The 27,627-nt window shown below is 36.5% G+C and overlaps 1 pseudogene across 1 annotated transcript; it reads left to right on the forward strand.

The window, feature by feature from the left end:
* Positions 1-27,440, forward strand: LOC306652852 (chromodomain-helicase-DNA-binding protein 1-like; annotated as a pseudogene). Its single transcript has 10 exons — positions 1-49; positions 444-554; positions 3,921-4,035; positions 4,971-5,120; positions 8,634-8,806; positions 22,625-22,779; positions 23,600-23,763; positions 25,513-25,718; positions 26,813-26,911; positions 27,265-27,440. The product of its transcript is annotated as a chromodomain-helicase-DNA-binding protein 1-like (transcript).
* Positions 27,441-27,627: the final 187 nt, after the last annotated feature.

A 27,627-nucleotide genomic window follows, 5' to 3' on the forward strand; every position in this document is an offset into this window, starting at 1 on the left:
ATGGTCATAACTGGAGAGCCTGAAAACTTCATTGAAAAGCAGATGCTGGGTAATCAATCAGGCAGGCTCCTAAGTGCTTGTATTACTGCTTGACTAAGTAAGGATTGTATCTCAGCAAATAGAAACTGCCATAAAGGGTGGATTTTTAGGGTTGCCTAGGAATAATCAAAACTGAATATTAACAGTTTTAAGTGCCCAAACTTTGGCCGAATGTGTTTTAAAAACCCAGGATAGAGTGTTATGGTGAGGTTTTTTTTTGGAAAGTGATGTATTGTCCCCCTAAATTTAGATTTTTCCCATGGGATTTATTTAAAGTAGGGTCATGCCTGGATATGGAAAAGAAAATATAGGCATTTGGTTTAGGAATGACTTGACTTTTTTATTTCCTGAAGAGTCCTTGAAAGGAGTTAAACTCTGTTTGTTGTTGTTCTTGTCTATTAAAGGCTATGGCTATGAGCATGTGAATGGTTCCATGAGAAGAGAAGACAGACACCTGGCTATAAAGAACTTTGGACAGCAGCCCATTTTTATTTTTCTCCTAAGTACTAGGGCAGAAAAGCCACATAAGTATTGATGAAAGCAGACAAAAAGAGTTGTGTAGTACATTTACATCCCAAACATTGGTACATTTTCTTATAATTCTCTGAAAGGTGAGGTTATTATCAGAGTATAATAAAAGGAGAGAATCAAGGCAGTTGACATAGCATAGTACTGGACTTCTACTTTGGACCTCTTTTCTGTCCAACCTATGTAAGCTGTGATTTCACAAAGAAGTGAGGGCTGGAACCTGAGCTTATTGGAAAATAATTCTGATCTGCTTTGACCTCTGACCTGGGAAAGTCCTGGTTTTTTTTTTTTTTTTTTAAATTTTGAGGAAGTCTTATTTATGTTCAGTGGAGGTAGCTCTCCTTCCCAGCTGTGAATTTGGAAAATAAGATAATCTTGCTAGTTGCTCCTCCTCCATTAGTACCCCTGGAATAGTGTTGTAAAATTTAACAAATATTTTGCTATTTAAAATGTGATCATAGTGACACGGTCAGATATTTGTAATTATTATGGAATTGTCAATATGACTTAAATCATAAATATCATATGACATCTGAGGTGCTTTGTCAGTTAAGGGGTGCTCTCATATACTATTAAATAATTTGAAATCAGTTATGGGAGATGGAATTTTCCTTACATTCTGAATCAAAAAGACCTTAAATCAATTTTGAATTCATAATCTGAGTCTCATTATCCTATTTTTATAGACCTTAATTCATATGGAATTCATATAGGAATACTAAAACGATGTGTGTCCTTGATGAAAGAGAGATTAATATATTTATAAAAAGAAAGTTCAGACTTATTTTTAAAGCATTTATTAAGGGCTTTGTACTATATGGGTATATAAAAGAAGTGCTAGATATAATCCTTGAGTATAAGAAGATTATTTCTCCAGTGTATGTCTTTCTGTCTAATAAACTCAATAATAAGGAATAATCAGACTCCTTTGGCCTCAGTCTCTTCCTAATTCACATGCCACACCCTGCATCAGAGCCATTCATTCAGTTGTCTCATGGTTAGTCTTAGGGGAAACTTGAAGGATCTGGTCAAATGCATCATCAGGTTGGGAGAGAAATTCCATTTGTGTTTTAAAGATTTTATTATTCATATTTAGAGAGCAGATATTTGAATCATCTAAAATTAGAAAGAAACCTCTGATTTTCCATTAATCTCCCTGGCTGCCTTAGTAGATTATCTAGGATCTGAAGCAGTTCTGGATGTTAACCTTTCCAAACACTGATTGTCATATTTGCTATCACGTTTTTGCTATAGTTCTGCAGCATTTTCATTTAATGGGTTTCCTTCCAACTTTCAAGAGGTGAGTTTATTACCACATATTGCCAGCAGGTGGCAGTGATAGCTTACGACTATGTCCCAAACAACTAAATACTGTTTAAAATGTTCCCCTTAGTGAAGAAGGGCTGCACTAGCCAACTTAAACCCAAGAGGAAGATAATTTTTATGGTATACATTTTTAAATAAAATCATTGCCTAGGTAGTAGTAGAATATAGTGGATAAAAAGTTTCTGGAGCCAAGTGCAGTAGTGCATGCCTACAGTCCCAGTTACTTAGGAGGTTGAGGCAGAAGGATGGTGTGAGCCCAGGAGTTCAGGGACAATGAGGGCAGCACAGCAGAATCCTGTCTCAAACCCAGGAGTAATAACCACAGATTCTTAAATATGGACTGGAGTCCTGACTCTCATCTTCTAGTGGTGCAACTTCAAATAAGTCCCTTAATCTAGCTGTGTTTCCATTTCAGCATCTGCAAAATGAAAATTATACTGGAAAGGATACAGAGTTGTGAGGGTTAAAAGTTAATTTATGTAAACCTTTTTGAACAATGCTTGGTCAATAGTAAAGAAGTATAAAGTCATTATTAGATATAACTTAGCATCTCTCAGTAATCAGTCATTATTATTTCTTTTTTCCAAGTTTAATATTATATGAAGGCTTTAATGAGAATGTTCCTGCCTTACTTGTCTTGAGATCCAGCTGGGAGTCAGTAGTCCTTATGAGAGGAACCCTTCATTCAACTCTTGGAACAAGTCCTTTTAGACTTGTTTCAGCCATGAGTTGTAACAAACCTGGGAAGAATAGTCTACTCTATACTTGTTTTCACATTAATTAAAGAGAATGCTGTAATTTGCCTTCATAGTAGTCTAAATTCCTGTAACCCAAGGTACTTCCTTGATCCTTTTTCTGCACCACTGATTAAAGACCAGAAAGTAGTTGCATTGAGTGTTCTTGTGTTCAATTGATTTTATGACTTTGTCTTTGATTAATGTGGAAATCAATTCAGAAAGACACTTTCAAGTTTTCTCTCTCAGAGGCATGTGGCATCCCATCTTCTCATTAACTGGTTTCAGGGTCTTCCTTTCTTGTAGCTTGCAAGTGTGTTTAAGTACTTTTTTTAATGTACATTGCAGACCTCTCCTTTTTTTAAATACATATTTTAGTTGAGATAGACACTGTATTATTCAGCTTTTTTAGCAATGTGACTAAAAGACCTGACCTGAACAACTGTAGAGGAGATAAGTTTATTTGATGGCTCATGGTTTCAGAGGTCTTAGTCCATATAAGCCTAGTTTCATTCCTTGGGGCTCAAAGTGTGGCTGAATATCTTGATGAGATAGTGTGGCAGAGTGAAGCAGCACACATCATGATCAGAAAGAAGAGAGAGACTCCACTTTCCATATATAAATTATATACCCCATATCTATGCCCCCAATGAGCAAGTTCCTTCAGTCACACCATACCTGCCTCTAATTACCATTCAGTTAATCCTATTAGGGGTTTATTAAGATTTTAGGCCAAAGCTATAATCCAATCATTTCTCCTCCAAACCTTCTTGCATTGTCTCATATGTGAGCATTTGGGGGACACCACATCTAAACCATAACAGACAATATCTTTATTTTGTTTATTTTCATGTGGTGCTGAGGATTGATCCCAGTGCCTCACACATGCTAGGTGAGCACACTCTCAATGAGCTACAATGGCAGACCTCTCATTTTTGGAGCTGTTTTCTGAAAAAACATGTGTCCTTATTCACATATTTTTACAAGCAAATCCAATCAAGGTTTTCAAACATGGCTTCACAGCATTAAATTAAGCATCCTTTTCTGCCCCATACATCTCATTCTGTTATATTTGATAATTAAATTTTCCCAGGTCAGGCAACACAAGGTGAGGTGGCACTTTTGACCACTCCAGGGCTCTGGATTTGGGGGCAGAAATGTCAGCCTGAAGGAGGAAACCACTCAGTTGGACTGATTTCAGGTGTTCAGTATGACCAAGCCTAGCCTTGTGTCTGTTTTACAGTTCCTTATTTGTATGTTGCTGATCATGTGTCTTTTTTGCATGGTTTTCAGGTGGAATTGGCATGAACTTAACAGCAGCAGATACTGTTATTTTTGTTGGAAGTGATTTTGATCCTCAAAATGACTTACAAGCAGCTGCAAGAGCTCACCAAATTGGCCAGAACAAGTGAGTGTGTTAAACATCTTCATTTTCCTCTTCTGTTGGCTTGTAGTTCTGGATTGGGGAGGAAGGTGAAGAATGTAGTCCTGACAACAGTGTCATACTGGGAGTTGAGAAGCACTGGCCATTTTGGCCCTGACTTGCAGAGTCATGTTCAGTGGGTCACATGATCAATTCTGTCTCACTTTGTTAAAAAGAACAGATAAATTACAAAATGATTAGAATAAGCTTTTAGGCATTAGTTAGAACCTAACTCACTTTAAAAATGGAGTTTAAGCTGGCATGGTGGTACATACCTGTAATCATAGCAACTTGGGAGGCTGAGGCAGGAGGATCACAAGTTCAAGACCAGCCTTGGCAACTTACTAAAACCCTGTCTCAAAATAAAATATTTTGGGGCTGGGGTTGTGGCTCACTGGTAGAGCACTTGCCTAGCATGTGTGAGGCAGTGGGTTGAATTCTTAGCACTGCATATAAATAAATGAATAAAATAAAGGTCCATCAATATCTACAAAAAATTTAAGTAAATAAATAAAAATAAAGCATTTTTTAATAAAATGCTAGGGATATAACTCATTGGTAATGCTCCCCTGTATTTGCTTCCCAGTACAAGGAAAAGGAAAAAAAATGGGTTAAGAGGTTGTGGAACTACCCTTTGACCTCAGGATAACATGCCTGCCAAGGGTTATCCTTGGCTATAAATTATGCCCCAATTGTGGTCACTTCATCATTCTTTCCCTGACTCTTTTGGAAAAGGTTCAGAGATAAGTTGGGGCCAGATCTCTTTAACAAATACTCAGGTCCAAATGAGCAATGTCCTTTGAATTGTTTTCTTAATATGGTCTTTCGTTCTGCTTCCTTTTTGGTGCATTTTTTTTGCATTCTTTCCCCCCAGCTTTGCAGACTCATAGCACACTGCTCTCACTTGACTTACATACAAGGCTGTCAAAGTCATTTGACGGATTGGCTGAGACACTGTGGAAGAATTAGTTTATAGGAAAGCAGTCTCCAAACTGCAGCTCACCAACATAATCACAGGAGGCCATTTTACTCTTGGAGCCCAGAATTCTGTGGCTGATGCTGACCCTCAAGTAAAATATGTTGTTCTTTTATTTATAGTCCCATGATTTATAATCAGCACTCTCTGTGGATGTGAATGCAAATAATAAGTACCAATATTAACCACCCTTTGTCTCCAGTTACATATTAGTTTGTTAACCTAATTCATACCCACTCAGTACCTACTACATGCAAGGTGCTATAGAAGCTAAATGAGTGTGGCACTTAAAGGCAGAGAAAATAGAATAAAGAGAATGAACTTTAAACAGTCAAATTTGGATTCAGATTTACACCTTATCACTTACTGGATGTATGACTTTAGGCAGGTAACAACAACATGGATATAATCTCTCTGGGGTTTCTAAAAATGATATGCCACTAGTTATCTCAGAGAGAATTTATTTGGGTTTTTTTTTTTTTTGGTTGTTGTTGGTTTTTAAAGAAGAATTTGACCTAATCAGTAATGAATAATTTCATACCTCCTCTTTAATCCCAGACCCTTTATGCAGTGAATTATAGTACTCATTCTATACCCAGAGGAGGATGAACAAGACTGGGATTTCAAAATTATACCATAGGATATATGAATAAAAGACTAGAGTTAATTTGCTTGAGGAAATAAAAATTAGATAGGAGTCAAATGCTGACTTGGAAGATTCTGGAGAGATCTCTCTTTTGGAAAAAGACTTAGAGTTATTCTATAGTAGCAGCTTCTGAGCTAAAATTAGAACCCATATTATAATGTACTCTAGGTCCTTTTGAGGAATTAGATACACAGAGATCAACCCCTATGATCCTGGAATTATTAAGGCATGAAGCGAGTAAGAAATGTCTGACAAGGGCAGTAGCTATGGGAAGGTCTGCTGTAGGAAACATTGAAGAGAAGAAATGACAGGAGTTGACTGTTGTTTTGAGGCAGGAAGTGAGAGAGATAGCAAATACAAAGATGACTCTAAGGCTTTAAGCCTGAATGATGAGAATAGAAATTAGGAACATAGGTGGTAAAGTGTTAGGAAGGTGAAAATAATGTAGGCTTTAGTCAACAGGGTTTGTAGTAAAAATCAATGTAAATTATCATTAGAGGGAAACTCAGAAAAGGAAGGGATTTCATTTAGAAAAGTTCACAAGAAAAACCAGACTTTAAAAGACCAGCTATCAAAAAATTCAAGAGGTATGCAAAAGGGGAAAAATTACACAGTATTATAAGCAGAATTATCAAGTTTACAATTGGCCCAAGCATGGGTTAAAAAATAGCAGTTTTCTCTCACACACACCTGTATCTTTGCACATCAGCATTGCAGACAGGGATCAATGCTATATTTTTAGAGAGTCATTGACATGCATGAAAAGTTCACAGTTTTTTGGGTACTAGAACCTGAAAGAAGAACCCTAGGTTTTGTTTGTTTGCTTGGTTTTTGTTTACCTTAGAGAGTAACTGTGGAGTCTGACTTTTTCTATATTTTTAGTGTTCTGCACACTCATCTGTCATGGTGGCAGGGCAGCTGTGCATTTTGTTTTCACACTATTGAAGAGGCAATTACAAATGTAAGGTGAAAGCTTTAGAGAGATGTAGTTACATACTGTAGATGTCTAAAGACATTTCTTCACAGAACCTTGAGAGATGAGATCATTGTGTGCTGTAGTGAAGGTGAACATATTGGGAGTTAGAGGAGATGAGGTCTCAAATCCTCAAACTCTTCCGCAGTGGAGGGAACTCCAGACATTCAATTAGGGGTTTCCCTGTGATGTGGTCTACCAGAACATCATTGTGAAGTGCACAGGCACAACTTCCTGCTGTGGGTCAATGTACACTGCTGGCTGTTGGAGAGGACATTGGTGGGACTTCATGCCCAGGCCAGGGGCAAAAAAATCTCATTCTGGTTCTGTATGATTTTTTTCCTCCCCATCCAATCTGTTATTTATGGTTTCCAAGGGCAAGGGTAATAACTCACTGCCTTGACTCAAAAGAAAGCAGAGCATTTTTTTAAAATTATTAAATAATCTAATAGTAAAAGATGTGGTTTTTGTTTGATAAATCTAAGAAGTGTAGAGTTGAGAAGTCCTGAAAAAGGACAGCAGGTTCTTTATCCTGCAAGGAGAATACAACAGAAAAAGAGGGACATATATAGATATAGTGAACATTTATTGAATGCTTACTGTGTGCTAAGCATTGTCTGAGGTGTACTTTTTCCAGTTGTTTTATGAAGAGTAACAGAAGAATGACATAGACAATGTCCTTAAAATTTTTAAGAAATTTTCTAAACATCATTCAAAGCCACTCTAATCTAAGCACTCTGTAACTTCCAAATACATGCTCTTAATTACTATAATATACTGTTTTTCATTTTTGAAAAAAGGTAGTTCCTTAAAAACACATTGTGAGTGCTCAATAGCAAGGGAAGCCAGGAGGTATAAGTCCAAGGGAGTGGAAGGGAGGGTCCCAGTATGAACTGAGCTTCATCATAAATACTTGACTTTCTTCTATTTTGGTTACTAAATGCCAAAGCTGATTGCCTTGGTTTATATATATGTATTTTTATATTTTATGTTTATATATACATATTAATGTAAGTAATTTATATACATATTTATGTATATGTCTCTCTGTGTGTGTATATACACACACACATACATACTAAGGCTAAATATAAATATATCCAGGTATGTTCTTGCTTAGTTTTTATCTCAAGTGTTTTTAAGCTATGGAATACCTTTAAGTTTCCAAGTTACAAAATAGACAGTCTAGAGATAACTAACCAAAACTAAAAGGGCAATATGCAAATGAGGGCCCATCATGTGGATTCCAATTGTTTCAAAACTCTTAAGTGATAGTTCTTAGGAAGGTGTAAAGTTGCAAGTAGCAAGTGAAAACCAGGTAATACTATCTAAGCTTTCTGGGTGGTTCCTGTAGCCTTATGAAATAGACAGAGTATCCCCTAGGGAGGAGTGAGAGGAAAGGGCAGGATAGGGAGTGCACAGGACTATTCAGGGGTATGGAAATTAAGAAAGGGCCTTTGGGCCTTTGTGATCAGGATTGTTATTATTTTTCCAAGGTGTTCCTTAAAATAGTGAGGTAGGAAAGCAATTTGGCAAAGGAAAGGAGTCAGCTTATTGTGAAGTGAGGTACTGAGTGGCATCTTCTCTTTCTAATAAGTTTGACAGTGGGAGAGGTAGGAAGGTAGCTAACAGGGTCTCTGACTTCTCTCAGGACTGCTGGAAGTACCTGTAAATAGTAGCTGATGAGAGGTGCTATAGAAGATGCAGGAAATCATTTTATTCTTACCATTCCCCCAAAATAAAGAAATTGGTGGCTAATAATTTTTTTCTTGCAGTTTTAGATAGTTATCAAGGTCATCCTTTATCACCTTTATGCTTATTCCTTATCTAACCCCACAATAGCCTGGTTCAAGTCATCTGCCATGGGAGAGAAGAAAGTTCACAAGGGAAGGAATGTGCTTGGTATCATTTAGACACCCAGCAGATCACCACATCCTGATCTCTGTTTTCCTGAAAACTACCTGGATTTTTTGTTTTCTCCATTCAAGTTGAATGAAATACTCAAATTTGGCTTTGATAAACTGCTGTCTGCTGTCTTCTAAGGGGAGCAACATGGATGAGATAGACCTGGAGTTCACCCTGGGAGAGACAAAAACTGGCCAGTGGATCTCTGATGCCTTGCCTGCAGCTGGAAGAGGGAGCAAAGAGCAGGAGGAAGGAAGTGATTTGGGGGTTAGGGTGAGCAAATTGCACAGACACCTCAAGCCAGGGCATGAATGTTATGCATCTCCATAGGAAGTCCTGTATCCTACACCCTGGGACCTCTTTTTCCTACCCAGTCCTATTGTCATCTTGAGCACATTCTTTAGGCTTCTTGATCCAAGAAATTGAAAATATATCTGGCTGTTCCCATGTGGCTGAACTTTGAATCCAAGTCATGATATTAATGTTTATGGTCCTGTCATCAAGGTTCAGTTTGTAGCTTTTCTCTCTTGATGCAGACCTCTTATCTGGTGTTTATTGGAGAAGCATGCTGTCTTTATGATGATGCTATGCACAGTGATTTCTCTTCTCAATAGTAGATTTTTTTTAATTGTAGCTGAAATTTATGGGCATTTATTGTTGGTTCATCAACAGTGCTGCCAACTATGTCATGTGCTTTTTATCTTTTTCTGCGGGGGCGCCTAGCACATAAAACTCATGCCAGGGAAGTGTGCCTGGCGCATAAAGACCCATGCCAGAGGTTGGTAATCTTCCTCTGGAGGATGATAGCAAGGACTCGTCATAAGTTGGGTGCTGCCAAGGCCTTCCCTGGAAGACGATAGCAAGGACTCGTCGTAAGTTGAGTAAAGCTGGAGCCCCTTCCTCAGAGTGTTAATCTCTCTTCCTTTTTTGTTTTTCACCAGAACTCACAATATTACGCTGATTAATCATGTTTAATAAAGTTCTTCGGTTGAAGGATGGTGGGAACACAAACAGTTCATATGAGTCAACCCAATTCCAGTAAAATAAAGTTCATTTGTTTACACAAAGCACTAATATTCCTATAGGGAATGGTGGACATTCTGAAGCAATATGTCTTGTGATGTTTTTGTTAACTTTTACAAGATTCCCAGACATCTAGTTGCATATAAGTGATTCCCTTAGCTTCAGTGATCAACATATTTATTACATCTGGTTTCTTCTGCAAAGTAATAAGCCTCCCACAGAAATACATTATATTTAGTTCAAAAGAGAAGTTTTAGTTCTTTTAGATGAAGATTTTTTACTTTAAAGATAATAACTTGGTTCTCAATAATATAATATGATTTAACATAGCATAGACATGTAATTATAGTCACAAAAAATTAATAACAAATTACTAGAAGTTATAATTAATCTTAGCAGTAAGAGATCAAATAGAAGTTAAACTTTAAAGAAAAAAAACAAGTAGTGTACATCAACTTGCTTTTGTAAGCTTTAGGTCAAAAAAAGTTCATTGTAGGGAAATGTTGAGTAAGATGTGCCAGACGGCACTAATTGACTAACTGTGCAAACCTAACTTCTGTTATCTATTAATAAACTTCTAAGAACTTCCTTCTTCATATGAAATCATAAGTATTTTTAGTGAAAAGTGTAAGGGTATATAAACTGTAAGAAGAATTCAATAAACTTGTCAGCATCCTAACATTGACCGGAGTCTTTGTGGTTGCTGTCCATCGCCGACGCTGCGCCGTCTAATCACTCGGGGCTTTTGTATTTCAGGCCATCAAGGACCCCTGGACTCTGCTGCTTGGGCTGGTCCCCGGCAGTTTGGCGCCCGAACAGGGACTTGATTGGTAAGTGTTTTATTCTTTTCTTTTCTTTTTCAGGCGGTCGGCAGCTAGGATACTGCCCGGGGAGCCGCGGTCCCCTCAGTAACAGAGACTGAGAAAGAAAGGGCAGGGATTGGAAAAAATGGGTAATACAGCATCTAAGGAGAGAACTTTATTTCTTGATATAGCAAAGCATTTATTAAAGAAAAGAGGTGTTACAGTAAGTTCTGCACAATTACGTCATTTTTTTCAGTTTATACAAGAATGTTCTCCATGGTTTCCAGACAGAGGTGCTCTTGATTTAAAAATATGGAAGCAGGTGGGTCGTGATATGAAAAGTTATTATAAATTGTATGGAAATGAAAGAGTTCCTAAGGATGCCTTTACGTTATGGGGCTTATTTAGAGATTGTTTTGATACAAAACCACCTGCAAAGCAATTGGAACAAAAATTATTGTTATCTCCATCTAGTGATCAGGAGCCAGCCAATGATCAGGTTATAGCAGTTTCAGCTGAAGATAATCAAAAAGCACAGGAAGGAAATCATGATACTGATGAGGATGATAATGAGGAAATTCAAGAAGGTAATGACCCTGATCAACTGTCACCCTCAGATCAGGAAGATTTGGAGGAGGCTGCTTTTAAATATCATAATGAGGATTATCCTCCTTTTGTGGCTCCTGTTACTCATAAGCAAAAATCATCTAAACAAGATTCAGTAGCAAAAATAGGGTTTCTAGGGGCTATAGCAGAGGCACAAAAAGCTGGAGATCTTAGTCTTTGTTACCCAGTAATTTGGGCTATTAATGAAGGAGGAAAACCTCAATGGAAACCTTTGTCATTTAAGATAATTAAAGAGTTAAGAACAGCTGTGAAAGATTTAGGACCAACATCCCCTTATGTCCTCCAGTTAGTAGAAAACATTGGCTCTCAGTGGCTTACACCTTTTAATTGGCAACAAACTGCTCGTTCTTGCTTAACTCCCGGGCATTATTTACTATGGAAAACCGAATACGAAGAACAGGCAAAAATGACTTTACAATCTCAATTGGCTAAAGGTCTTAAAGATAGAAATAGAATATTACTGGGGCAAGTGTTAGGGACTAATAATTGGGCTTCCCCAGCTGAACAAATTAAATTACCAAGAAAAGTGTTGGAGGAAGTTTCAAAATTGGCTGTAGCTGCCTGGAGACGCCTTCCGTCCCCTGATACTAAAACATCCTTCTTAAGTAATATTAAACAAGGAGGTATGGAACCATATGAAGATTTCTTGGCCAAATTGGAGGAAAATATTTCAAAAATAATTACTAATCCTGAGGCTGCCGAAATATTGTTAAAACAATTAGCATTTGAAAACGCTAATCCTACTTGTCAGGCCCTCTTAAGACCTATTAGAAGGACAGGGACATTATCTGACTACATAAAAACTTGCATGGACACGAGTCCAGCTCATATTCAAGGGATGATTATGGCAGCTGCTTTTTAAGGAAAAACTTACGCCCAATATTTAAAAGATATCAATCAGGGAAAACCCCAAAACACTCAAGGAAATCAGCCAAGGTCTTCTCGCACTCCAGGAAATTGTTTTTCTTGTGGCCAGTTAGGTCATTTTAGTAGGGAATGTCCCTCTCGGCCGCCTAATATCAATTCTCAACCACAAAATAAACCTACACTTAATGCTGGAACTCCAAAAACTATTTGTCCCCGATGTCAGAAGGGATTTCATTGGGCCCGAGAGTGTCGCTCCAGATTCCATAAGGATGGATCAATACTTACTGCTACAGGGTCTAATCAAGAAACTGTCCCTGTGACGCCAATAAATAATTTTCAGCCAAAAAACGGGTTATGGGGCCCTCCCCAGGCCCCGAAAAACAATTGGGGAGCTACCAACCCGTTTGTAAAACAACAGTCAATGACCTGGCCAGAGGGACCCCAGGGAGTGCAGGGTTAGAATTACCTTCCTCTGAACATTTAATTTTAACATCAGAATCAGAAGTGTCCTTAATACCTACAGGAGTTTATGGTCCCCTCCCAGAAGGACATATGGGCCTCATTATCGGGCGCAGTTCCATGACAAAACTAGGATTACAAGTTATTCCTGGTGTTATAGACTCTGACTATCAAGGAGAAATTAAGATTATGGTTTCTCCCCCTACTAAAACAATTCAAATTTCTCCTCAACAGAGAATAGCTCAATTGCTGTTAATACCATATTTAAAATTGCCTAATCCAATATTACAAGGACAAAGAACTGAGGGCTTTGGTTCAACTAATACGGTGGCTTGGATTCAAAAAATATCAGAACAAAGACCTATGAAGACTATCAAAGTTAATGGTAAGGAATTCAAGGGATTGTTAGATACTGGAGCTGACGTTACTTGTATTGCAGCCCATGATTGGCCCTCTTCTTGGCCAACTACTAAATCACCTTCCACCTTGGTGGGGTTAGGGCTTGCCTCTAATGTTGCTAAAAGTGCTGAAATCCTTCATTGGAAAGATAAAAATAAAACAGGGACTTTTCAGCCATATGTGATTCCTTCCCTCCCCTTTACGTTGTGGGGTAGAGATTTAATGGAACAGTTAAATATCACATTGACTGATGAATCAGACTTCCGGCCTCTGTTACCAGGCAGGCTGACCCGATAATCTGGAAAAACAACATACCAGTGTGGGTGGAACAGTGGCCCCTGTCTAAAGAAAAATTAGCTGCAGCTACTCAGTTAGTTAAAGAACAACTTGCTCTGGGACACATAGAACCTTCCACTAGTCCTTGGAATACTCCTATTTTTGTTATAAAAAAGAAATCAGGAAAATGGAGACTTTTGCAGGATCTCAGAGCTGTTAATAATACTATGGAAACTATGGGGGCATTACAGCCTGGTCTCCCATCTCCAGTAGCTGTTCCTAAAGGATATCATATCATTGTTATTGATTTACAAGATTGCTTTTTTACTATTCCTCTGGCTCAACAAGACAGATGGAGATTTGCTTTTAGTCTGCCTTCTCCTAATTTACAAAGACCTTATCAAAGATATCAGTGGAAAGTATTGCCTCAAGGAATAAAAAATAGTCCAACTTTATGTCAGAAGTTTGTAGATCAAGCCCTGATAGCTTGTCGAGAAGCTTACCCAGATTGTTATATGATTCATTATATGGATGATATTTTACTTGCTCATCCCCTTATGGACATTTTAAAACAGATTTTAGAGACTGTTATTACAACCTTACAAACTTGGGGTCTTGTAGTCGCCCCTGAAAAAATTCAACATGAACCTCCATTTAATTATTTGGGAAGAACAATTAAAACTGATAAAATTATGTCTCAAAAATTACAAATTAGACAAGATAAATTACAAACTTTAAATGATTTTCAAAAACTTCTAGGAGATATTAATTGGATCAGACCTTATTTAAAATTGTCTACAGGGGATTTAAAGCCATTATTTGAAATACTAAAAGGAGATTCTAACCCAACTTCCCCTAGGACTTTAACTGATCAAGCAAAAGAGGTTTTACGTGTTGTTGAACAGGCCATTTCTCATCATTATTTACAACAAATTAATTATGCCTTACCATGGTATTTTATTGTTTTAAAAACTAAGCATACTCCAACTGGATGTTTGTGGCAAAATGATCCTATTGAATGGATTCATTTACCCGTTACTGGAAAGAAGATTCTTCTCGCTTATCCTACCATGGTTGCTTTATTAGTACTTAAAGCTAGACAAAGAAGTAAAGAATTATTTGCTCAGGAAATGCATGAAATTATTATTCCTTATACTAGGGAGCAATTTGAGCATTTAATGCAAATTGATGACAATTGGACTGTAGCTTTCTGTAATTTTCTAGGAAAGATTTCTTTTCATTTACCAAATGATCCTATTTTACATTTTTTACAGGAAACTAACATTATTTTTCCAAAATGGACCTCTTCTTTCCCTTTATCTAATGCTATTACAATTTTTACAGATGGATCCTCAAATGGCAAAGCTGTAACTTTAATTGGCACTCAACCCATTGTTCAATGGACAACAGAGACTTCAGCACAGAGAGCTGAATTAGAAGCAGTTATTTATGCTTTTAATAATATTAGTCAGTCATTTAATCTTTACACTAATTCACTTTACATTGTAAAATTGTTTCCTGTTATCGAAACCGCAACCATTTCAGATTCCTCAACCATAGCGCCTAAACTTTCTCTCTTACAAAAATTAATTCAAGAAAGACATTTACCTTTTTTTATAGGTCATATTCGAGGACATTCTAAATTACCCGGACCTTTAGCTGAAGGGAATGCTCAAGCTGACTTATTGACTAAACCTTTTATTTTAACAGTTAAAGAAGAAGCCATTCTTTCACATAAGAATCATCATCAAAATGCTTCTGCTCTACAAAAGCAGTTTCATATTTCCAGGGAAGAAGCTAGACAGATTGTTCGTTCTTGTCATGTTTGTCCTCAATATTTTTCTTCTCCACAGTTGGGGGTTAATCCAAGAGGCTTACTCCCTAACGTTTTATGGCAAATGGATGTTACTCATATCATAGAATTTGGGAAATTGTCATTTGTACATGTTACGGTTGATACCTTTTCTCATGTTATTGTAGCTTCCGCTCGGACAGGAGAAGCTTATAAAGATATCATTCAACATTTATTCCTATGTTTTGCTATGTTAGGCATGCCTAAAAAGATTAAAACTGACAATGCTCCAGCTTATACCTCAAAAGCATTTAAAGATTTTTGTTCACGTTTTAATATTAGCCATTCTACAGGTATTCCATATAATCCTCAAGGACAGGCTATTGTAGAAAAGAGTCATCAACGTCTAAAACAACAGATTAATAAACTTAAAGAGGGGGAATTAAAATATTCTTCCCCTCATCATATTCTACAACATGCTCTTTTTGTTCTTAATCATTTAAATGCTGATAAACAAGGAATAACTTCTATGATGAGACATTGGGAACAACAAAGTCCCAATCCAATTGTTATGGTCAAATGGAAAGACTTACTTACAGGACAATGGAAAGGACCTGATGTTCTTTTAACATCCGGTCGAGGTTATGCTTGTGTTTTTCCACAGGACGCAGAAACACCACTGTGGATTCCTGATAGATTGATTAGACACATCAATGCCAATGGAGACAAACAAAAGACGTCACTCGAGAAGGAAAAGGAATTCTCAAACACCTTACCCGACCAGTTCGATCCCGGATGATGTTCTAACACGGAGGTTAATCGGATTACATCTTCCTCAAGCTCACTCCACTCGTCATTCTCCCTTTCCATCATGGGGACAATTAAAACGCTTAACTTCTGAGGCTGAACGTATGGTGACTAATTCTGGTAAAGCTAAAACACCTGAACTGGTTTTTCTGGCTATGCTTTCATTGCTTGCTGTTCAGGTAATGCCTGTACGTGCCTTGAATATTCAAATTAACTCTGAAAAGGCCTATTGGACCTATTTTCCTAACCCTCCATTGCTTCATGCAAGTTCTTGGAGTCGGTCCAATATAAAAATATTTACTAGTCATCCAGAACTCATGGGAGGCATATCTGATTCCTTTATTCCTCATAAGATAACAAACACAGTCGATTTTCATGGATTAACGGAGGAAATTCCTTTATGTTTTTCTCTGGATAATATACATTTGCCATTGGGATGTCTTCCCCTCAGTTATAGAACTTATTTGACTGACTCTCCCAAGTTTGATCCAATTAAAAGATATATTTGGACTCTAGAAATGGTCTCAATTGGTTATAATAATTACAATGAAACTTATATAAATGAAAGTCTTCCCGAAATGGTTAAAAAATGTGAACCAAAAGCTCAACATCCAGATGTTTATTGGAATACTATAGATATTAGTATTGATTTTCCCAAATGGATCACTTGTGGATTTTCACAATCAGCTGTGGTATTTAATCCAAGGGATTCTCACACTTTAATTAAAGATTTTTCTGTATCTTCTCCCTGGACCAACTATAAACCAAAAATACTTGAGGAAAATCAAAAGTCAGATGGAATATATACTCTTTCTGGATCAAAGGAGTTAGGATTTGGAGAGCCCTTACATAGGTGGTTTACTCCCGGTTGGGTAACTCCAACTTTTCAGTCTATTCTTAAGCATGGTAAACATTCATATTTTCCAGACTTATATAGATTGCTTGCAGCTATTGATATAGTAAAATTAAATAGACCAGGAACTACTAAAGTTGAATCTTATAATGTTAGAGCTTGTATTAATGCTCCACATGCTATTTTATTAGGTTCCATTTCAAATGTTAAAGTCACAAAAAACGATGATGCTTATGATATACGGTGTAAAAACTGTGTATTAACTAATTGTATTAACTCTACATTTGATAAGGATTTAAAGGTGTTTTTTATTGTACATCAGCCTTCTTATGTTATATTACCTGTAACTTTAAAGGAAACTTGGTATGATGATCCAGGGACTAAAATCTTAAAAAATCTAAATGAATTAATGAGACCAAAACGTTTTGTAGCAACGCTAATCTTGGGAATTACAGCTTTAATCAGTTTCATCACAGCATTAGCGATTTCAACCACTGCTTTAGTACAGGAAATTCATACTGCTTCTCATGTTAATGATCTTTCACATAATGTTTCTGTGGCCTTGGCTACTCAGGAACAAATTGATAAAAAGCTAGAAATTCGAATTAATGCCCTTGAGGAAGCAGTTCTCTTTATAGGAAATAAAATTCAAAATATTCAGACTAAAATGACCACTAGATGTCATGCTAATTACAAATGGATTTGTGTTACCCCTTTAGAAGCTGATAATACTACTCATTGGTCTGAAGTTCAAAATCATCTTAAAGGAATTTGGAATAATACTAACTTAGCTCCGGATATTTTAGATTTACAACAAAAAATAAAAGATATAAGCCAAGCACACCTTGCTATTGCTCCAGATGCCAACCTTCCAATGGATATTTTTAATAATATTAAAAAAACTATTACTAACAGTACCCTTTTTAACACTATTTTACAATTTGCTCTAATTGGATTTTGTATCTTTATGTTAATCTTTTGTCTTCCAGTTATCCTTCGACTCTTAACAAAAGTTTTTAAGGGCCTTCGAATTCAAAAAGGTCTTTTTGATCTTCAAAACAAAAAAGGGGGAACTGCGGGGGCGCCTAGCACATAAAACTCATGCCAGGGAAGTGTGCCTGGCGCATAAAGACCCATGCCAGAGGTTGGTAATCTTCCTCTGGAGGATGATAGCAAGGACTCGTCATAAGTTGGGTGCTGCCAAGGCCTTCCCTGGAAGACGATAGCAAGGACTCGTCGTAAGTTGAGTAAAGCTGGAGCCCCTTCCTCAGAGTGTTAATCTCTCTTCCTTTTTTGTTTTTCACCAGAACTCACAATATTACGCTGATTAATCATGTTTAATAAAGTTCTTCGGTTGAAGGATGGTGGGAACACAAACAGTTCATATGAGTCAACCCAATTCCAGTAAAATAAAGTTCATTTGTTTACACAAAGCACTAATATTCCTATAGGGAATGGTGGACATTCTGAAGCAATATGTCTTGTGATGTTTTTGTTAACTTTTACAAGATTCCCAGACATCTAGTTGCATATAAGTGATTCCCTTAGCTTCAGTGATCAACATATTTATTACATCTGGTTTCTTCTGCAAAGTAATAAGCCTCCCACAGAAATACATTATATTTAGTTCAAAAGAGAAGTTTTAGTTCTTTTAGATGAAGATTTTTTACTTTAAAGATAATAACTTGGTTCTCAATAATATAATATGATTTAACATAGCATAGACATGTAATTATAGTCACAAAAAATTAATAACAAATTACTAGAAGTTATAATTAATCTTAGCAGTAAGAGATCAAATAGAAGTTAAACTTTAAAGAAAAAAAACAAGTAGTGTACATCAACTTGCTTTTGTAAGCTTTAGGTCAAAAAAAGTTCATTGTAGGGAAATGTTGAGTAAGATGTGCCAGACGGCACTAATTGACTAACTGTGCAAACCTAACTTCTGTTATCTATTAATAAACTTCTAAGAACTTCCTTCTTCATATGAAATCATAAGTATTTTTAGTGAAAAGTGTAAGGGTATATAAACTGTAAGAAGAATTCAATAAACTTGTCAGCATCCTAACATTGACCGGAGTCTTTGTGGTTGCTGTCCATCGCCGACGCTGCGCCGTCTAATCACTCGGGGCTTTTGTATTTCAGGCCATCAAGGACCCCTGGACTCTGCTGCTTGGGCTGGTCCCCGGCATTTTTCCATTTAACCTTCATAAAACCCATGAGGTGTAGATCATTTTGTCTTCCTTTTTCTTCAAATTTGGTTAAAATATGTATTTTTAAAGCAATTTTTGTAGATGTAGATAGACAACATGCCTTTATTTTGTTTATTTACTTTTTGAATGCAGTGCTAAGGATCAAACCCAATGCCTCACACATGCTAGGCAAATGCTCGGATACTAAGCTATAGCCCTAGCCCCAATATTTTTCTTTTTATCATTTTCTATTCTGAAATTTTTGAAATTCAGATTTGAAGGGATGTTAGGGTTTTGTTTTTGTCTTTTCTTTTTACATAATGGCTTTGTACCATGTTCTCTAATATTGCATAACTTTTAAAATGACTGTTTTCCTTATCAGCAGTTATAGGGACTCAATATGACCTGGAGTGAGAGGGCTCTTACTGAGTTTCTTAATTCAAGAGTTCCTTGTAGCTGAGCATGGTGGTGCATATCTTTAATCCCAGTGGCTTAGAAGCAGAGGCAGGAGGATCCTGAGTTCAAAGCCAGCCTCAGCAAAAGCAAGGCATTAAACAACTCAGTGACACCCTGTCTCTAAGTAAAATATTAAATAGGGCTGGGGATCTGACTCAGAGGCTGAGTGCCCCTGAGTTCAATCCCAGAACCCCCAACCCCACAAAAAATAGTTTCTTCTCCTATGAATACAGAGAAGCACCATGGTTTCAGTAGGTGGTGCTTCCTTTACTGGTAGGGAGTGGGCTTGGAAAGGCTTTTGGTTTTGTAATTCTCAATTTTTACTACTTCCTTCTTTCTTTCTCTTTGCCATAAAATTGTCAAAGTATGCCTCCCTTTTTAAATTACCTCTTTCTCACCTAAAAGCAGGTCTTCCTCAAATTTTTAACTGCATCTACTTTCTGGCCTTTCTCTTTTGATTATTTAGTAGGCACTGCTGTGATCTACCAGGACGCAGATCCATGCTCATTGTTTTCCCACTTGGAGTGTGATTCTCATTTTGGAGAATAAATTTCCTCTGGCACTACTAGAAACCCACTGTCCTTTCTTCTATGCAATCTCTGTCTGCCTACCCAGACAAGTGAGCACTTCAGAGCTGGCTCACCTAGTTTGGGATGTTCATTTATCTAATTACCTACAAATGGAAGTTTAGAGTAGTTTCTGATTCCTAATTTTCTAGTAGGCTTTGATTAGGGGTGGTTTCATTATCCTTGTTGATTGGTGCAATTTTTATAGGATATATGAAGAATTCAAAATTCAGGTGACTGGCATTATTTTATGGAACACTGTTTTTTTGACTTTTCTTGTGTTTTATCTTTAAAAATTTTTACAATAGTATCACATTTATATTCAGAACTCTTTCTTTTTCTCTGCTTATTGTTTGTATTCTGTTCTCATTTCAAGCATATAATATCCTCACTGAGGACATTTATTATAGCTTTTTAAAATATATCCCAGGGAGAATATTTATTATGTCTTTTCAAAAATGTTGCCCTGCCCACTGTATTGTCTCTTTTTCTCCATTTGCTTCTCCTCCTTCCTCTATTTGCTTTTCCTTCTTCTTCTTCTATTTCCAAAAAGAATCCCTTGTTCTTACTAGCAGTTTTCCTGAAACATCTGGTGTCCTGTGACTGTCTGGTCAGGGTGCTGGTGAAATGCCCCAAAGCTGACAGATAGCTCTGTAGTGAGCAGGTGGACAGCCTTTGGGCCTCATGCCAGCAGCACTGGTTGGCAAGTCATCTTTTTCACTGGGGGAATCTTTCCAGACACCCAGATTTGAAGACATCACCAGACATCTCATTTTATCCTCAGAACAGTCCTCTTTTATCATCCTTGGAAGATAAACCATTACAAAAAATTTGTTTAAATTGAAAATACAGGGATCCAAGAGCTCATGGTGCTCCCATTATTTAGTGTATGGGTCCCTTCAGTTCCCCCATGTTGTGGTGCCCTGTAAGGATCATGAGTCCTAGGCTTTTAGAGTATTGAGAGGGTTTCTATTCCTCTTGTTAGTCCCAGCTGGATACCTGTGTTTTGTTTCAACAGCTCTTCTTAAACTGTTTTCATTATCCAAAGAGTTTGTGAACATTTTAACATACCAATGCCTAATACTGCTTTTTAGTAATCCATTTATTGTCATTTAGCTGTTTCAGGTGAGAGAAAAAAATAAATGTGGGTGGTCATAATTTTAAGTTATATTTGATGACCTTAGTATCAAGTTTACACCCTTTTCTCTAGTCATCTATATTAATTTAATTTTATTTGCTAGAACAAAATAAAATTGCAGTGTTTTTAGAAAGATGATTGTATATCTTCACCTGCCTAAAAAGAGGTATTTTTCCAGACAATCTAACTGCCAAAAAATTATCCAATTTGATTAAAATCTGGAATGTTGTCTTCAATGACCATGTCTTGGTTCTCTTTGTGATAAATGGTTCCTCCGGCAGAATACAGATGAGGTTCTAGACCTGTGGGCTCCAGCTGCCTATTAGAAACAGACTAAAGACATGGAGCATCATTAAAAATAATATAAATTAACATTAAAGAATAGTAACTAGAGCAGCCCAATCAAAATTAAGTAAAATGTAAGGTTGCTTTACCTTTAATGCTAAAGTTTTTTAAAAGAACAATTACATGGTAAATTGAGAATTTCATGTAATTTGATGCTATATATGTTGATCATATTTGACACATCTCAGCTCTTTTTTTTTTCCACTTGTTGATAGAGTGCCTCACTGAAAGCCCCCTGCTGATTTAAGTAGCAAATGCCAGTTAGTATTACAGCTGATTAGATTTGGGTACAAGTGTGAAGCAATTGATCTCTTGAGAATGAAAATATTTTGCTTTCATACTCTCTAGGGAAAACATACTTAGAGTTGATTTCATAATGCTGTGAAAACACATTATTTGATAACATGTGCTATTAAATACACTTCACTTTGAATCATTTTCTTAACTATCTGTGGTTACTGGTCTTGGTTGTTTATCACTTGATTCATGATCTTGGCAGATCACCCAACCTCATTGGGCTTTTGTGTCTTCATATGTCAAATAGTGCTATTAATATCTTCTGTATTCCTTTACACAGCTGCAAAAATCAAATGTGGTAATAGATGTGAAATTGCTCTGATAGCATAAAGTGCTACTTAAGAGTACTATATCAGCTGGTGGTGTCACTCAGAGCTCTTACCTAGCAAGTGTGAGTTCCTGGGTTTGATCCCAAGTACAGCAAAAATTAAGGAAAAAATACTATTTTCCTTGTTGTTTTTGCCATAATTATTTGCAGGCCTGTTTTCTCTCTACTTTTCTATACACACTAATCTACTGAAAAGAACATACTGATCTTATAATCAGAAAAACCTACCTTGTTCATTTTGTAGCAGAGAGAATTAAGGAATCCTTTAATCCCTGGTGAATCTGTTTCCTCTTTCATAAGTGGGGTTAGTTATACCAGGATTGAGATGAGAAACATGAAGATTCTTTGTGAGATCTACAGAGAATATTATAAATCTAAGGAATTTTTTTTGTGATTTTTTAAAATTTACAAATATATATTGCCCCTTGTTCTTTTTAATATTATAGAAAAATGGAAAAAAGTTGAGTATTAAAAGTGTGTTTGGACTAAAAAATGTTGAGATTTTATTAGGGGATCTTAATAGTCAGTGAGATTTGCACTTTGAATATTTGTGGAATGAGTGAATGATTTGAGACTCATAAGTGTACAGGAATTCAGCAGAGATTCCCACTTCATGTAGAGTGGACCAATAGGGTTTAAGCTAATTCTCTGTCCTTTGAAAAGTGAACATGTATAGAACCCAAACTCATCAGTATTGGAGCAACAGGAAATGAAGTGCCTTCCTCACAAGCTGGTCTTCACCCATTTAGAGTATGGGCTATTCTCTTATTCACCTAATGCTTTGAATAGCATTAACCTATTTTTCAATGTCTAACATTTTTCACACTTTGGGTTTTATATTCTTAGAGAAATATATGTATTTATTTGATGGTAAAAATTATTCTAAAGAGCCCAGTAAGGAAGACAGAAAATCCTTTGAACCACTGGTGAATCTTCAGAAAAATCTTTTGGGGAAAAAAAAAAAAAAAGTCAAGAGGGTCAGTTACTCCAAAATAAAGGCAGTGTAAGTGTTGTTAATTTGTGTGAGATCATAAATTCTTCCAAACTTTCTTTCTATAAAAGAACCAATAATGATCCAATATCTTTTTTTGTTCTCTTAGGATGATTTAAGAAATAAGTGTCTCTTGAAATGTAACAAATTAACTGACCCCTAGTATAAAAGCTATGTAAAAATCCAGCATAAAAAAATAATAAGGTGAGTATATTGTACAATTTAGTGTAGGTAAAAGCAACCCTGTCCCTCTTCTAAACCACCCCTAAAGGGATCACCATCTTAAATCAAAATACCATATCCTGTTGTCAATCATCATGATTATGATTCATTAAGAGAAGATTTCAATCACAAAAGATTTATGTAATGTTCACAGTGTTTGGTGCTTAAAATTTACTTTCTAAATGTTATCTATCATTAAGATAATCATGCTAAAATACTCTGTATTAAAATAAATTGTACATTTACAGAAAGTTTTATGTTAAAATTGTTTAAACTTTAAATGGTACCCTACAGTGTGTGCTTTCAATCAAGGAAAAAATATCTATTTTGAATTACCTTATTGCTCATGAAATGAATCAAAATGACTGTACTATCCATGCCAGTACTTTGGCTGAACATAGAACTCAGTGGCCACCATGCCAATGAGATTCATAATATGAACAGTAAATTGTAGTATCTTGCTGCCATTGTCTACTACACTGGGATGCAGTGTTTTGTGAAAGTCTAAGCATGTTGTCTCTGTAGAGAGTCTGCTTTGGGGATGAATGAAACTCATGGAGGAGCAGGAAGTTCCTGATCTTCCTGGCTTTGGATCTTGTCCTTCCTACATGTTCTTATCCCAGGCCTCTTGGAGGGGTCTACCAAAAGGAAGAGGATTCTGAGCCCCAAAGAAATGGAGGAAAGACAGAAAAAGACAAGAAGCAGCATCCAAGAGAAAGAGACTAATAAAGGAAAAGAATAGGGAAAAGGAAGAAGCTGAACATAAGAAAAAGTATGTCTAGAGAGTACTGTCATTTCCAGTGACATAGATATTTTGGTCTCCACTAGAATCACTTCAAAATTAAAAAATTTATCAATCTGCTAGTTCCTGTTGGTAACAGAATACTTTCTTTTTGACTAGTGTTTGAACCCAGGGGCACTCTACCACTGATCTATTTCCCCAGTCCTTTTTATTATTTTTTTTCTTTAGAGCAGGGTCTCACTAAGTTGTTTACCTGGCCTCCAACTTGTGATCCTGTCTTAGCTTTCTGAGTAGCTAGGATTGCACGTTTGCACCACCACATCCAGCTCCACAGAACACCTTTTCAAAAGATTCAGCTTTAACATTTAGTCTACTTTAGTGAGAAGACTTGAGTGCCTAAAGCAGAGAAGATGCTTTCTATTGAAACAAGAAATTTTAAAGGTTTTATTGTAACCAATGTGGAACCATTTATTTGAACAATCCATTTTAGTCATGTTCTTAAAAACAGGGACATTTGGTGGATGTTCATTATTGAAGTGTAATCAGGAGAAAGGCTAATCAGTAAAACTTGTTTATTTACAAATGAGCAAAAATCTTTGCCAGGGTCCAGCCCTAGCAGGGGCCAGGGTCCTAGGTGGATGGGAAGCTTTGGCATAGTGGAAAAACAACACACAGAGACACCAAGTGTTCTGAGGCTGAATCTTAATTTTTATTTTTCTGCCAGTCTTTTTATAGGTATTTTTCTTTAGTAATGATTATATCATTTTATGGTTAGTTTAAAACAAGAAAAACCTTCAAAAGTACAAAGTATGCTTCGTCTCAAAGTACACATTCTTTCTGTATAACAGTCCAGACCAAAACAATCTTATTTCCCAGCTAGATTAAAAAAACTGTCTCCCAGCTAAACTAAAAAAAAAAACAAAAAACTTGTATCCCAGCTAAACTGAGGGCACCATGATCTGCCAGGCTTCAATCTTCAGAACAAACACATCACTAGATTTTCTGAGAAACCACCCCCACAATGAGTTCCAGTGTTTAACAGTGAAAAGTTTTTACTATTATTAAAGGGCAAAGAAGTCAATTTATAGTTAATATTTTGTCTATTCTAATTTTATATATTGGCAGACTACAATCTTATTCTGATTCTCAAAGAATTAGACTAAACATAGGAAAAGCACAAGTTATATTTATGACTATCCTAAATGTTTTTATTATGTAAAGAATCTCTAGAATCAACTATTAAAACTAGGAAAGCTACAAAGGCCAAATGCCACATCCAAGCTCAGAGGAATGCCTCTTTATCCATCTATTATTATACTAAGACAATCACAGTCTCCTTTAATCTTGAGCACAGCTACAATTGTTTATTTTCATATATTTATTTATTACTGCTAAATTTTCAGTGTGCACTCTTTTGTGTCCCAATAAAGTAAAACCTTCTCAATGTTTTCCAATAAGTTTCTAATGATATATTGATTATTAATAATAAAAAGCAACTACCTATGGAGACATGCCACACTCATGGCACCCAAGAGGGAGGATGGTCAACAGAATCATGTTAAGTGTTGAATCCTCTATTCCAACAGAATATGTCAAGTGTTGGATCCTCTACTCCAAGAGAGTCATGTCAAAAGTTGGAGTGGCAGGAAATAGACAGGGCAAAACTTTAGTCAGGGTGAGTTTCTAATTACATTTTACTTGGTAGTTATTTTTTGTGAATAGCAGTGCAAAATGTGCTCCAAGGAGAGGTTCATTTCCTTTTCTCTCTGTTGAGTTAAGGATGGCTTGGTGGGAGTCCAACAATTACCAGTCCTTCTGCTTATCCTCTGAGGAGAGCAAGTCTGAGGAACTTGAGGATGGGGAAGATGAGAGTGCTCCCTAATTGGGTTATAATGACACAGACTCAACCTTCATCAAGTATGTTAGTGGTGATATCACACACCCTCAGACAGTAACAGAGGATGCTCTCATGGTACACTGTATATGTATAAGAAATGGTGTGGGACAGGGAGTGTGCCTCAGTCTTTATGGTGCCAAGAAATGGAGAAGATGAGTCTAAATCATGACTTAAGGGTGCTGGTCTCAGTGCAATGTCATATGGTCAAGAAAGCATGAATTGTAGAATCAGTATATGTGAATTTGACTCTTGGCTCTTTGGTTTACCTGAGTTACCTACTTTCCCTAAGCATGAGCTTCCTAATCTATATTAATGGGATAATATCTGTCTTATCCTCTGCATAAGTTTTTAAGATGGTGAAATGAGGCTACATTTTAGAAGAAAAATGCATTCTTTCAGAAAATCCCTGTGTTTCCCCCCACACCCTCTGCATGTTCTGTATCCTCTGCCTGTAACCTTATTTTCTCTAGTCACATCAAGCATTATTCAAATGTTTGCCTCTCAGAAAGATCTTCCCTGATCACCTCATAGAGAACAGTTTACATTCCCCCTCTGTTACTCTTTGCCCTCTTTCTACCCTACTTAGCTTGATCAACTCCTCATATGTTAACATATATATTTGTTTATCTCCTTGAATTAGAAAATAAGCTTAATAGAAGAGGACCATGTATGTGTATATGTGCACTGCAGTAGCTCCAGTACCTAGATGATGTTTGACATGTAATACATGTAAACAAATATTTGTGGTATGAATGAGTATAAATACAAGATGCTAACCCACTATGTTAATGAAAGCTTGAATAAGTCATTTAACTTTTTCTCTTCCTGACCTGTAAAATGGGAATTGTATGCTATGATATTAACAGCACTTGCTCACTGTTATGTTCCCCCCACTCTCCACCCTTCCTTATTCACATCCCCCAGAGTTATAGACCCACCAGATATTTTTCTCATTCATAACACTCATTTTTTAGATGCCTTTCTATTTCAATGACCAGGTATATCTATCAGAAAACCTGAAAATGTTTGAGAATTCAACTATGATTCTCCTAGGAGATCAGATATAGCTTTCCTTCCCTTTGAAAAATCATTCTTCTAAAATCCTATTTTGTGTGCTTTTGTTTCTCTAAATTGTGGACTTGACTTTACCTTTTATGATGAAAATATTCTTTCTTCTGTCAGATGACTCTGGCCACTGGGACAGAGGTGGCTTATTCACAGTTCTGGAAGCATTGTCAGCTGAGCCAAGAAAAGTATATGAGCTGGCAGGGGAAATGAAAGGTAAGAAGAAAAACAGAACAATGGAATAAGATAGGAGTGGACACTTAAGATGATATTGTGTGGGTAAACTACCATTAGAAAAGAACTCAGAAGAGCTGATTTAATTGAATTCTATCATCAGCTAATTTTATGTGACTGTGACCCCTTTCTTCCTGCTTTCTCATTTAAAGTTTGTAACTTCTCCTTCATTTGGAAAAGACAATTTTTTTTCCTTTTAGACTTTGAGGTGATTTGCAAAACTGAATATTTGCTCTCCCAAGATGTTTATGCCTATTAGTATCTGTAAATTAAGATGTTGAATTGGAAAAATATTATAAATAGGCTGTTCAAATAACTCTATTAAACTATTTAAGGTGGAAGTGATCTCTCTTGTTGTAGAACAGCCCTCATGTTAGCTCTGGAACACAAATCAGAACACATGGTTGAGCTGCTTCTCCAGAATGGTATTGATATCTCTGCTGCAGATAACTTTGGACAGATGCCGTTAGCTTATGCTGCTGCTAGTGGTCATAGTGGATGTTTACATTAAAATAATAATCAAACGTGATTAGAGGCTCAAAATAATAACAGCTATTGCATTTCACACATGAGGTGAAATTTCATGGTACAGCTATGTATGAAAAAATAGAGTAGTTCGTCAGTCAGCAGTTCTGCAAGAATCTAGATGAGAAGTGGTGATGAGTGTGAGTTTTCTCCAAGGTTCCTTTCATTCCTCT

The sequence above is a fragment of the Sciurus vulgaris genome (genome assembly GCF_902686455.1).
Source record: "Sciurus vulgaris genome assembly, contig: HiC_scaffold_616_arrow_ctg1, whole genome shotgun sequence".
In the NCBI taxonomy this organism is placed as follows: domain Eukaryota; kingdom Metazoa; phylum Chordata; class Mammalia; order Rodentia; family Sciuridae; genus Sciurus; species Sciurus vulgaris.